We start from the raw sequence: 14,790 nt of genomic DNA, 5'->3' as shown, positions 1-14,790 counted from the left end.
AGCCTGCCGTCCTATTAAGGACAGCGGACAAGCTCCTGAAGCTGTCGGCCTTATCAGAGGCTTGGCAGCTCTGGAGCCTCGGCAGCCGAACTGGGAAAGGTGAGCACTGCTGTAGGCAGGTTGGGATTGCGCAGATGCCTCAACATGGAGGTGCCATCAGAGGTATGGATACAAATAAAAAATTGAGTGCTGAAGCCATTAGGCACCTCAGAGCAGAGGGGAAACCTCTCCAGATGAAATGTTTGGGCTGTGGGTGTGGCCTTTCCAGCCTGCGGCCCCATCAATGGGGCATGAAAACTCCAGCTCTGATGGCCCCACAGCCTGCTGCAGGGAGGTCACCTCCACTGAGTTTCCATCCTCCACATGCTGCAGAGAGTCACTCTGCTGATGGCAAAATGCCAGCGAGGCTGTAAAATCACCACAGTTGGGGCCTTAACAATATTTATTGGTAGCCAGCCTCTGTGGAGAGGGCAGCCGATCCTAATCCCAGCCTACCCATGGGAAAGTTCCCCGGCGATTGGAAGCCATCCCAATGTGGCTCCCTGCTATTTTCCGAGCATCCACCTCCAAGCCTGCTATCATGGGGCCACAGATCTTCAGCCATTAAGTTTGCAGATGATGCAAAACTTGGTAGATAGTGATGAGGAAGTTATGGACTTCAGGAAGACATAGACAGGATGGTGAACTGGGCAGAAGCATGAGAGATGGAGTACAATGCAGAGGACTGTAAAATGATGCACTTTGGGAGGACTAATATGGAAAAACAATATACGATAAATGACACGATTTTGAAAAGTTCAGATGAGCAGAAAGACCTTGATGTTTACAAATCCTTAAAGGCAGGGCAAGTTGATAATGTGGATTCATTGGGTTTAAAAATGGAGGCATAGAATATAAAAACAAAGTGATCATGTTAGAACTTTACAAATCACAGATTAGGCTTCAACTGGAGTATTGTGGCTGTTTCTGGGCACCACTCTTCAGGAAAGATGTAAAGGACTTTTAAAGGGTACAAAAGAGGTTTTCGAGGATGTTACCAGGGATGAGGGGCTTCAGTTATGAGGAGAGGTTGTAAAAGTTAGGACTGTTCTCCTTGGAACAGAGGTAGTTAAGAGGTGGCCCAATAGAGTTTTTCAAAATGATCAGGGGTTTTGATAAAGTGGATAAAGTCTTTTTCCTCTGGCGAGTGAGATAATAATCTGACTTAAAACAGATTTAAAATGGTTATTGATTTAAAATCATTGTGAAACGATCCAGAGGGAAGATGAGAAATGTTTTCACTCAGAGTTATTGGGATCTGTAACACTGCTTGAAAAGCTGGTGGAAGCTGGTAATGGACAAAAAGCAGGGATGTTGTACTTAGCCTGAAAGCTCTTTCAAAGAGCTGACCCAAGCATGATGGGCCAAATGGCCTCTTTCTATGCTGTAAGTTTTTATGGTTGGATAATTCTATGATAAATGTCTGGCAGTCGATTTACGATTCTAATTATTAAAACTCATGGTTGCAGGACAACACCTCCAGGTTATCTAACTCACATTCTGTAGAGAAGTACCAAGCCCCAATGCTGCTGCCTATAGCATATGGGAGAACAAATTCCTGTCCTATCACACTATGGCACTGGGCATCTGTGAGAGTACTGAGCATAGACTGGGGAGAGGAGGTGCAATGTTTTCTGTGAATAATTTTAATGAGAAAGGATTCCTATTCTGTGTTCATGCTGATGTTTTCAGTAAAATTATTGGCAGGATGAATTTAACCTTTGTCAGATAATTCTCAGAGCAGCAGACCCAGTGGGCCAATTCTGTGTTTTGAACCCTTCGCCATTCAAACTCTGCTCCTCTGTGCTGATTCCTATTTTTAATCATCTGTGATGCTCTTTATTTTTAGTCATCTGCCTCATAATTCTTTTGTTTTCAAAGTTGGGTCTCTTGGTGGTTTCTGATCCCTTCTGTTGGTGTTGAGTTTGTTGTTTGATCTGCTTCACTGGTTGTTCTTGTCTGACCTACTCTGCTAGTGCTTTTATTTTTTTAATCAGTAGCAAGTGAAAGAATGGTTTTCATCTCTTCACTTGCCTCTGATGAGCCTCCATTCATCTCTCCCATGTTCTGCTGCAGTATTCTTGCTAGTGTTTTCCAGCATCCAACTTCCTCTGCTGTCTCTCCTGTTCTTTGACATTTGCCTGGTTTAGTTTTGGTCCCTATTTGTTAAATGTTTCTACTACAGTAGCCCTGAGAAAAGAAATTGAGAATTATAGATTATAAAGATTATAAAGCCCTCCCTCAATGGCTATGAGTAGTGTGGTGTAGCACTTAGACCAGAAAGATCCCAGGTTCAATCCATTGTTTATGCTCAGTGGAAGCAACAGTGGCAATGTCATCATTGGCCTTACCATCAAGAGGCTAGCGGTAAGAATATTCGAGCAGGGTTCCCGTTCCTGATCTCTATCAATTTCCATTAATTTTCTGCTGAAACAAAAGGAAGTAGCACTGTGATGTAGCCATCATATATATTTAAATACTTTGAGGTAGAATTTCCATAAGAGTTCTACTGTAACTGAAGTGGAAGATTGGCAGAAACCCTAGAGAACTGGTACAAATGGCTGTTTCTGCTGACCATCAACCAAAGTCATGATGGGAGATTGAGAGAACCCCCACCACCCGCCCCTCCCCGTCTGTGGAAATTCTACCCATTCATCTATTGAACCGACTCCAGATCCACATGTGACAGTCACAATTCCAGACTGCAATGTTTCGGACCTGACCATCACAATCCATGGGTTTCTCCAACACTATATATATTTTTGGTTCCCAATCGCTCTCGGATAAAGCTATATGGAGCCTCTGGAGACATTTTTCTTGCTGCAACTTGTGGATATTTTGACAAAGTAAATGCTTCTTTAGTCAATATTGTACGCAGTGAAATGTAAAGACACTATTAGTGTTTGATTTGTTTCTGTATGCACCTGAGAAAGGTGCTGAATATGTAACAAACAAGTTGGTTAATACGATCATGCAATGCAGATTGACTGAAATCCCCTATGGCAGCTGGAAGGAGCCAAAAGGAGAAAAATAAAATCAGGGTTGTGGTGATCTTGACTGCAACACAGGACAGTCTGCTGCTGTGGTTCATTCAAGTACTCGTGAGATGCTCATGATCAATGACTTCAAGGAGTTCATGCCCGAGAGGGCCCAACAATAAACTGAAGAAAATTGGTATCTGGCATTGCCATTTACCTTGCATAGTTCATTGGGAGTACAGGATGTCGATGGACATTACTGAATAGGGCAATGTTGAAGTGTTTGCTTAGACTCTCCATGTTCGCATTTGGGAGGGAGGAATGTTTTTTCTCAGCTGTCTAGGATCATGCATTTGCTTTTCTCTCTTTGCTGATCACATTCTGCCTCACTGATCCCCTCAAGGTAGTATAGTGGCAGTTGGTTTGAAAATCCTTATGATAGCCTTACAGGATTGATTGAGTTCAATATCAAAGTTGTGTGCATGGCTCGAGCATGACGATACTGGGGCACAGTAGTTGGCAATTGAATAACACAGGAGGACACTGATTGCTTGGATTGTTTTGGGGTCAGCTTCCTTTTTTGTGTTGGCCAGTTTCTGGAGTTCCAGAAGTTTCGTTTCTTCTTCAGCTTCTTGATGTGCTCTTTGAATGTCAGCATTTGGTCTAATGTGACCCTAAGGTACACCAAATACTCCTAGTTCTCAACGACTATATTGCATGTTGTCTGGAGTTTTTACTTAGTCTGATAGTGTTTCAGATGAAAGGCACACACTTGTGTCTTGCAAAGGTTGGCATTCAAGAACCATGCATGATTGTACCCTCCAACTACACTCAAGGAGTCGCTAAGAATGCGTTGAATGTCCTCAAATCTTTCTGACTGGGAGCAATGCAGCGAACATCAGCACAGATGAATCTTCACATAAACCAGAATTCCCTACGTGCTTTCTGGTACCAGGGGAGGAATTTATTGAGAAGGTCCAAGGGTACAGAAATATTTTCACCGTGAAAGATGGTGTCATTTTCCATTGCCTGGTATATCTGGGTAGACAAAGTATTTGCAGCTTCCCAATCTTCCTATGGAGTTGAATCTAACCTCAGGTTAGTCTCTTGTCCATCAGAAGTCTGATTATTACTACAGTCTCCGGTATGGACACATGCAAGTGTCTTGTTATAGTGGAGCTCAATTTCAGAAATGATTTTTTACATTCATGGAAAAGGAATTCAATTTGTTGCAAATTAGAGTGCAAGAGATCACATGCTACATGGTCTGCAGAAGGAACAAGCCTGTTGGGCCTTTTCTGGTTCCGTACTTTCCTATGTTCCTCTGCAATCTACCTGATACAAATTTGACAGACACAGCACAGAATGACGCTTGGCATAGGTCAGTTGTATTTAAATGATGCAGCTCAGCAGGAGAGGTAAAATAGATGTCAACAGCAACACATGTAGTAGGAGCCTAAAAATTATTGGTAATATTGGAAGATTTGACATTATTTTGCCAGCTATCATAACAGAGAGGAAATCTGTTTATTTTGAATTAGTTATTGTCACTGTCAAAAGCAGCTGATGGTCATATCATCTGCTGATATTACCAAAAATAATTTCTAGGTAATCGAGACCAGAGCCAATTTTATCTCAGAATTTGTTGAACTTGGATTAGATGGTAATGATCTGGCTAGAAAGAGGTTTAATAGCAGATTTATATTACCATACAGTCAGAGGAAAAGGTGTCTAAGGATAGAGGCTACATACATGCCTCTGAAGTGACTGAACATCATCAAGTGACATTATTTTTCACTGTTCCTGGAACCAATGCATCTCTGGCTGCAAATAGAAAATGGTTGCCCCACCCATCCTGCTAAACGTTTGCTGCTGGGGGTGCCATTTTCTTCCTGTCATAAGACGAACTTCCAAACATTATTATACAAGTTTTCACAAAGCTAGACTGCATGGAGCTTTTCTCGACCATGGGGTGCCCCTACGGCCAGAATCATAAGGTCAAAAACACAACTGCATGTGCACAATTGTCATGTTATTGTTGCTGGTACTCGAAGTCCACAGGGGTAAACCTGCCAGCCATCCTAACACATTCTGGAATCCTGTCTACTCTCAATATCTATTAAGGTTTCATACCATTGTCTTATTTTTGTGAAGGTCATTCCACCCAGAAATAGATAAGAATTCTTTCAGTGATTTGCACTTCAACAAATAAGCCAAAAATTTATATTAGCTATAGGCATTTCAAAATGAGGCATGAGAGACATGTTAATAAGATGATAGTTTAATAATTCTAATACAGGAGGGACTTGTCCAATATTTAAACCTTTACTGAAATTGGAACAAAGCAGCTACTCAGTGGCTAAGATGTATGATTATTGTCACTAGGTCTGTACTCCTAGGGAAAAAATGACTTCAATCCAAAGCACCAGCTCTCACTTCAGTAATCCCTACACAGTGCAGTATTTATTTAGCTAGACTGTTTAGGCCAAAGGCTAATGACAGGTTTATTTTCATCTGTCTCTTAGATGGCTTCAGTTAATTCATTTGTACTTGGAATCATATGTTTGAAAGTGGCAATAAAGCAATACTCTGGCTAATGTACACATCAGCAAATCACTAGTATTGCTTTGGAAATTTTGTTTTAAAAGCATCTAATCACTCTTGAGTTTGATAGAGCTTTGAAACCAAGGTCATGGCAGTGTAAACTTTGTCATTCTAATTCAGTCAGGAATCCATGTAAACATGCAGTGACTAAAGTTCATCAGCTTTTCATCAGCACTGGTGCAGTTTGTGTGCAGTTATACTAAAACTCACTAATGATCAGCGCAATCTCCCTGTAATCTTCAGTGTAAACAGGGGCAGCACATTGTAGAAGGAAAGCCCAAATTTAGAGCAATAATTACAGTTTAGATTTCAAGTATAAGGGGAAATAGTGTAATATGCCTATACTGTTCTGGCTTTTAACAGTGGAATAAAACTTAATACATAAACTCTTTTCAGTCAATTACTCTAAATAAGGCACAATATGTTAATTTATTTTTTCTTGTTAATTACTTCTCAGTGTTTGATGAACTGTCCCTAATATTATCTTCCACTAAGTTCAGGAGTGAGGACTGTTTGATTCTAGACGCCATCTGACACACTGATTCTTTTTTGATATTTTGTTGTGAGTCAGTAACTAATCACTCAGTGGGCGGGATTTAGCTCTCCCCCAGGTGCGGGGTCCATGGCGGGTGGCGGGGGGTGCGGGGGGGGCCTGAAGATACCTCCGGGAGAGGGCTGCCATGCACTTTGACGCCGGGAGGATCTGGCCCAATATTGTCGGCAGCGGCGAGGCATCATGGTGGGCCTCCTCCCCTGCTGCTCAGCGACGGGACCCCCATTTGCATATTTAAATAAATTAAAATTAATGAATTAATCATACTTATGTCGCTGCCTGAGTTCCCGCTCCGATCTTCAGCCCGGTTGTCGGCACTCCTGCACCTTCGGATCTCCGTCCAAGTAAATGAGGCGCCACACTGGTGGGAGGGGGCAGGAAGTAAGTTTCTTGGAGCGGGGTGGGGGGGAGGCGGGAACAGAGTCAAAGTAACATCATTGGTGTCGGGGATGGTGTGAAGGGAGGTTAAAGTTCATGAATTTTGAGGGGGGGAAGGTCAGATTGTAAAGGTAAGTGTTTTGGGAGATAAGGGAAAATTTATAATTTTATGGTTATTGGGGAGTGGGAGAGGGGCAAAATAAATGTATCTAATTTTTTTAAATTCACTTTATCTTTAAATATTTAAATCGGCTGGTAGGGCTGATAGCCCTTTAAAAATGGCATCAGCGCCTGCGTGTAGGCAGCTGACGTCATTGATGGGAACGGACAGCCCGCCCCCTCCACATGCTCGGGGGGTGGGGGGGTTGGCGGCCCACCCTGCCCATTCAAATGAGCCACCGCACGGAAGATTGTGGTGGCTCTGCGACATGGGCCGGCGCGGGCAGACCGCTGTTTTAGTCGCCCACCGCCAACCTTGGTGGCGGGCACAGAAAGTTCAGCCCAGTGCTGCAAAGTGAAGGACAGGAATAGGTTCAGTTTCGCCCTCTGCTCAGTGCCTGATCTGATCTGATGTGACCTGTGTTGGGTAGGGAAGTTGCAAATGGAAACTACAGGGAAGGAAAATCTGAGGGTGATAGTCGAGACAAGGTAGTCCCCCGTGTCTCCTCCTGTTTGGCTACTGAGGGTATAAGTGATGATTTGGGAACAGGCTGTCCACCTACACTCTTGGCAGAAAAGATGCCTTGGTGAAATGAAACAAAGGAGATAATACACATGGTGCAATTGAAATAGCTGTATATCAACTCACTAGTTTTGTACAATTGTGTGTTATATGCAAAATCTTTTAAAAAGACAGGGAAGTGTACACAACAAATGTAACTTTATTATATATCAGCACACGATAATGGAAAAACAAAACATAGTGCCTTGGAAATTCCTTAGGGGTGTGATTGCGGCAGTTATTTCAATTCTGCCACTCACTCTGCCAAAGTCGGTGGGGTCAAAGGGATGGACTGCGATGAGCAGACCTTTCAGCCAAAGAGGCTGGAAACACTGACCATAGCATCTGGAGGATACCAGATCCAGATCCAGGAAATGTATGTATGAAATGTATGTAGCAGTGGCATGACAGAGCTGCATAAAAAGTTTAAAAAAAGAATTGTGCTCCTGGTCAGCCTCACTTCTACCATTTCCAAAAGGTATTCGATAAGGTGCCACTTAAAAGGTTACCACACAAGATAAGAGTTCATGGTATTGGGGGTAATATATTAGCATGGTTAGAGGATTGGTTAACTAGCAGCAAACAGAGAGTCGGGATAAATGGGGCATTTTCAGATTGGCAAACTGTAACTAGTGGAGCGCCACAGGGCTCAGTGCCGGACCTCAACTATTTACAATCTATATCGATGACTTGGATGAAGGGACTGAGTGTATTGCAGCCAAATGTGCTGGCGATATAAAGATAGGTAGGAAAGTAAGTTGTGATGAAGACACAAAGGGCTGGATTTTACCAAGCCCTCGATGTTGGGCTCTGTGGCAGGGGGGCAGCCTGAAGGTGGGTCCGGAAGAGGCCTGGCACGGACCCCGACAGCGGGAGGGCCGGGCCTGGTCCTCCTGGCGGCGCGCCCCCTACCTCCACCCCACCCCCCCCCCCCCCCCCAGCCACTGGGCGACTGGACCTGAATTTAAATATTTAAATTAATAGAATGAATACATTTACATGGACTTACCTGCAATCTTGAGGGCCCGCTGTGATCTTCGTCACAGTAGCTGGCACTCCCACGCCTTCAAATCCCTATCCGAGGAAAGGCGGCTTGACCCTGATGGGGAGGGGGGAGGAATTAATATTTTCTGTGGGGGTGGGTGAGACAGGGTAAAAGAAATGTAATGGGTGTAGGGGATGGTGGTAAGGGATGAACTCTAAACTCTGTGCAATCTGGGGGAGGAACGCCACATTTTAAAGGCAAGTGTTTTGGGGGGGGTATGGGGGGAAGGACATATAATTAATGTAATTGTTATTGGGGAGGTGGGAAAGGGGTGTTTAAAATTTATTAGATAAATTTTGGGAAAATACTTCTTTAAAAATTTAAAAGTGTCGGCCGGGCTGGCTGCCCTTTAAAATGGGCGCCAGCGTCTGTGCACAGGCAGCTGATGCCATTGCCAGGGATGGACAGCCTGCCTCCTCCACCAGATTGGGTGGGGGCGGGCCGCCCCGGCTATTTAAATGAGCTACCGTTCAGAAGATGGCATGCAGCCCACACAGGCAGGCTGCCTTTTTTTACCTCAGTGCTGAGATTGGCAGTGGGCTCTTAAAATCCAGCCCAAAGAGTCTACAAAGAGATATAGGTAGGTTAAGTGAATGGGCAAAAATTTGGCAGAGGGAGTATAATGTGAGAAAATGTGAGGTTGTCCACTTTGGCAGGAAGAATAGAAAAGCAGAATATTATTTACATGGAGAGAGACTATAGAATGCTGTAGTACAGAGAGATCTGGGTGTCCTTGTACATGAATCAAAAAAAGTTAGCATGCAGATACACAAGTAATTAGGAAGGTAAATTGAATGTTGGCATTTTTTGTAAGGTAGATGGAATATAAAAGTAGGGAAGTCTTGCTACAATTGCACAGGGTATTGTAGAGACCGCACCTAAAGTACTGCGTACAGTTTTGGTCTAGTTACTTAAGGAGACTTGCATTGGAGGCAGTCCAGAGAAGGTTCATCAGGCTGATTTCTGGGATGAAGGGCTTGTCTTATGAGGAAAGATTGAGCAAGTTGGGCCTATACTCATTAGAGTTTAGAAGAATTAGAGGTGATCTTATTGAAACAGATAAGATTCTGAGGGTAGATGCTGAGAGGATGTTTTCCCTCATGGGGAATCTCTAATTAGGGAGCACAGTTTCAAAATAAGGGGTCTCCCTTTTAAGATAATGAGGAGGAATTTCTTCTCTGAGGGTTGTTAATCTTTGGAATCCTCTTCCCCAGAGAGCAGTGGAGGCTGTGTCATATAGTATATTCAAGGCTGAGTTAGACAGATTTTTGATTTACAAGGGAGTCAAGGATTATGGGGGGCAGGCAGTGGGGTTAAGGCCACAATCAGATCAGCCATAATCTTATTGAATGGCGGAGCAGGCCCGAGAGCCATAATGGCCTACTCCTGCTCCGATTTGCTATGATCGTATTTAAGACCAGGTGTACCTACACCAGCAGTTGGCCTGTCTTAGGAACTCTCCACCCTCCCCTTACTTCAGTGGCTTGTAAGAATGGGTTAAGGCCCCAGCTCACAAGGTAATTTTAGAAACTCAATTTCAGACCAGCACCTGGTGGATGTAGGTTCCTGATAGGTTTGTGGTCAGTACAATGAATTCCCGGTGAACTTAGAGTGCGAGTTTTTTTTTGGAAGAACTGCGAAATTTTGACCCCAATTTTTTTTTTTGGAAGGGATTACTACTCTGTTTCCTCTCCACTCCTTCAAGTTTACATTTATACAATACATAATGTGGCAGGTTCATAGAAGTGAGGGAGAGTTACAATTGTTGTGAAGCAGTGTTCTCCAAACATATACATCCTGCTCTGCATGGTCAATCATTAGCTATAAAATATAAGTCTATGAAGTACCTATGAGAACATTGTCAGCTGATGCAATCTGATTTACTAATGTGTGTTCAAGTTCAAAAATAGAAAGAGGTGTGAAGAGACTGAAATGATTAGTTATGTGTCACATAACTGTAGAAAAGGCTACTGGAAGTTTGAAGAGAAAACTTGCGGCAGAGCATGGAAAGTGTGAAACACATCACATTATGAAGGGATCCAACATCCAAATTAAAGATCGGCAGGCTTTAAGATCTGGTGTATCAGTAATACATCAATGTGACAACAAGAGTCATTTGGGAACTAGGAAAAATGTCTCAACCATTTGTTTGACCATTTGTTCATTTTGCAAAAAAAGGAACAATACTGCGTACATTTTCCTTTGAATTTATACAAATTAACTTTTAAGGCACCTCACCAGGCTTCCTTCGACTCAGTCAGTAAATGCACGGTCAGATATGGAACAGTGTCATCCAGGCCTAGAAGATCTTATGTTTTACCTCCAATCTGTGCACATTTAGTTAATCTTCGCTGGAGCATTACAATTTACCTAAGCACCCAGACTAAATATCAGCCAAGGCTCCCACTGCTGATGGCATCCTAATTATTTCTGCTAAAACATGTTGTCACGTCCAGTAAAAACATATCATATAACCTACTTTTAAGAAACAAACTTTATTCAATGTGGAATCTTTGAAATTGACTTTTCCTTTAAAAAGTGGACAGTGTGCTGCAAAATGGTCACTGAAAGTCAGGTGACCAGGCCTGCGTATTCAAAAATTGCCTCACCATCTCGAAAGGACAAAAGGATACATTCCAGACTAAGAGGTGTCGACTATACCAATCTTGAAACAATCAAGAGACATTCCTGAATTGAATGGGTTTCTTCTGAGGCAAAGAAGGTGTGAAGTCGACACATCAGGCTGCATTTTACCAAGCCCACGACGTTGGGCTCTGTGGCGGGGGCGGAGGCCAGAAGATTGTTCCGGCAGAGGCACGCCACAAAGGCTGACACCAGAGGGGTCTGGCCCGATCCTCCCAGGGGCAGTGAGGCTCCATGGCATCCCTCCTGCTGCTGAATGATGGGAACTGAATTATCATATTTAAATGAACGGGACGAATAAATTTAAATAAACTTACTTTTAATCTTCCCGGCCCGCCGCAATCCTCAGTGTGGCGGCCGGCACCCCCGTGCCTTCAATTCCCTGTCTGGGGAAAGCCGGCATGACACTGGTGAGGGGGGGGGTGGGGGTGGAGGGAGAAGTTAAGATTTTCAGTGCAAGCGGGTGCAGGGAATGGGGGCAAATAAACGTAATGGGTGAATGGGACGGTGGGAAGGGTTGAACTTTGTGCAGTCTGCAGGGAAGGTCAGATATAAAAGGTAAGTGTTTTGGGGGGGGGGGGGGAAGGGCAAATAGTTAATGTAATTGTTACTGGAGGGTGGGAAAGGGGCATTAGAAATTTATTTGATGAATTTTTGGGGTGCGTATCTTTAAAACTTTAAATATGCCAGCAGGGCTGCCTGCCGTTTAAAAATGGAGCCAGCGCCTGCGCACAGGCAGCTGACGTCATTGCTGGCGTTGGACAGCCCACCCCAGCTACTTAAATGAGCCACTGCGCAGGAGATCTCAGCAGCTCTTCGGCATGTGGTCCCCATGTGTAGACTGCCATTTTTTGAGCTCGATGCCTGCTGTGACAGCAGGCTCTAAAAATCCAGCCCATCATAACAGAATGATACTCATCCAGACATTAATGGATGGCCATGGATTCCACATCCTGGTCCATTGTGTGGTCACACTGGGGGGCGGATTTTATGTTCTCCCTGCAGCGGGTTTGGAGGCAGGGTGACCATGTAATCAGGTGGGATGGTTGCGGGGGGACCCCGCCTTTTTCCCGCCTCCACCAAAATTAAGTCCGGGGCGGGAAGGCTTGTGAACGGCCTTCCCACCCCGACACCAATTGAGGCCTTAAGTGGGCAATTAATGCCCAATTACGAGCCTCATCCTACTGCCACTGCAATTAGCCCAGCAACAGGCAGGCCTGTTGTTGCACAGGGAGCACAGCAAGAAAAGCCGTGCGGCTTGCTTGCTGGCTCCAGGGGTGGGGGTGTGGTGGGAGGTCCCTCATTAAAAGGCACTTAGTGCCTGAATGAGTGACCCGGCATCGGGAAGAAGAGGGCCCGCTGAGAGCCACCCCCTGCCCTTGCTGATGACTCCCCTACATCCCCCTCCCCTGGGACCCTCACCTGGTGAGACCTCTCCTGCCCTGACCTACCTGTAGCGTGGGTCTGCCAGCAGAAGCTACCACCTTCGCAGTGGCACTCCTCAGTTAAAGAAGTGCTGGCCTCTGATTGGCCAGCAGCTCTCAGAGGGTGGGATTTTTATTACGGGGGTCCTTGATCCTGTGGAAGGCCTGCCACTGTTCAGTTAAGTGCTTAATTGACACTTGATTCGGTGGGCCTCCCACAGAAGGGCGACGCAGGGTTCTTGTCCATGCTTTTGCTGGTGGTTGAGACTCCAGTTGCCCAGATAAAATCCTGGTTCATGAGTCAGATACTAGAAATGCTAATATGATGGATTTTGGCCCTAAAAGGTAACCTTCTAGATAGAGAGGGGGAGATCACAGACACATCACAGAAGGCAGTTGAGCCAGGAGCTGTGGAAAGATCCTGCCTAAGCAAGAAGAAGCCCTGCTGCTAACTCTACACTTCAACTTGGTGCAGCAGAGAACTGAAAGTGACTGCCACCCTCAGTCTGTAATATTAACCACCAGAAATCTACAACATCGCAACAAGTTCAAGACTACAAATACGAGGCCTGCATCTTTAAAAGAGACTGCCCTACTTAGAAGATTCAGCAGGTTTATCCTAAACCACGAACGCCTACCACACCTTTTGACTCTTACCTTTTGCCCTCTATCCATCTTCTCTTGAGAGTGCATGTGAGAATGAATGCATGCGTGTGTGCTGTTGCAAACATTACGGGGAATGAATATTGTTCAATAAATAATTCATATTATGTTTTCAACCTACAAGAAAACCTGTCACTGTCTGTTTATTTGGCAAGTAAAACACTCAGGGGCTAACTCATCATTTTAAACAAAGCACAATTGCAGTCACTTAGGAGGTGAATAGTGGGAACCGCCCACACCTCTTACCACCTGTCCGTAACAATGCGCATATGTGGGGGGTCAGGTGAGGATAGAATGATGCTTGGTTTGGTGACTCCTCCCTGTTTACAAACCAGCTCACTGTCTATGCTATTACATGAACAATAGTTACTTGGAGGGTGGCTGACATTTATGGAAAAGTACCCTTAGGAACATCAGGCAGAGATTTGATGGAGAAAGGGGGTTAACTATAAATCATTGTATTTTTGATCATTCTGAAGAATAACAAATCACCATTTCATTAGTGATCTGATCGATAGAAAGGCAAAAAGGGTTAAAATTGCACTGTGTACTATTAGGCAAGAGCATGTTAACAGATTCATATAAAATTCCTTGATTCACTATTTTAATAAACCTACATAAATTTGGATATTTTTCATTTCCTTTGGAAGTAAAATATGTGTGCATCTGTGTATTTGTGTGTATAGGTGTGTTTGTGTGTAAAAGTAAGGTTCATAAACCTCAAATCCTAAGTACTCAAAGTCCTGCTGGATCAGTGATAAATAAATTCTTACTAAAAGACTGGCTTTCAGCATCTTCAGTCCCCAATGCAGTTTGATGCTGCTGCAATGTGCTGTTTCTGAGAATCAATGCAGTCTACCGTGCAATAATATGTCAAAGGTTTGACTTGCCTGAGGCTGACGCAGAGCCATCTATAATATGCTTTATGCTATCACTTCTGAAAACTAGATTATTTTCTTCAGCATTGTACTTATGCAAATGTGGCGTAAATATAGTATTTGGAAGTAATTGCATAAAAATGTGTCAAGATGTTAAATAGATATATAAATCAACTAGCCAGATACTGTTTTTAGTTATTGTTGTCATCCTGCTGAGGTAATCTAGTTGGCATTTGTAGTTTGTGACCTTCCTTCACTGACCCTGTATCTCTCAGTATAGTTTTTACACTGATCTAAAACACATCTTTATCTCATCGTATCTTTGAAAAAACTGAGTTGCTCTTAGTCATACTTCAAGACGGATTTAACTTTTTCATATTATAAATTGATTCTGGTTTTACATGTTTTTACCATTTTATCTGTGTCTAGAAACATGAAAATACATGACTTGCTGTGCTTCATTTTGTAACAGTGACAGTTTCATACAAAGAGATGGGTAAAACATAGTATGAGTCAAAGCTCTTGCCGTCACAATCATACTGTTGTGCACAGAAATTGTTGAAAGAATATAAAGAATTGAAACATGCCAATCCTTATTAAGTAAGCTTCATTACTTCCCGGTCAAGCTCACAGCTGGAGAATTGTGTGGCCATCATGTATTCTTCTTTAACAGAGGGGAAATTGGCAGGGTCAGCACCCACCCCTGCAATCGCGCCCCCCACCCACACCCCCCAATCCACCATACATATTTCCTGATAAACAACGATAAACACTTTGCCTGTGGAGATATCTCAGTCTCAGATTGTCCTGTCCAATGTTCTTCCTTGTGGCATTGGAGAAGCTGAAAGGAACATACGATATATT

The 14,790-nt window shown here is 43.7% G+C and overlaps 1 protein-coding gene across 3 annotated transcripts in view; it reads left to right on the top strand.

The window, feature by feature from the left end:
* Positions 1–14,790, top strand: part of LOC137370971 (glutamate receptor 4) — a 271,296-nt gene that overhangs the window by 69,841 nt on the left and 186,665 nt on the right. The gene's annotated exons all lie outside the window — the stretch shown is intronic.

This window comes from Heterodontus francisci, chromosome 6, assembly GCF_036365525.1.
Source record: "Heterodontus francisci isolate sHetFra1 chromosome 6, sHetFra1.hap1, whole genome shotgun sequence".
NCBI lineage: Eukaryota > Metazoa > Chordata > Chondrichthyes > Heterodontiformes > Heterodontidae > Heterodontus > Heterodontus francisci.
Note: the sequence above shows the minus strand (reverse complement) of the source record. Positions and strands in the feature narration are given on the sequence as shown.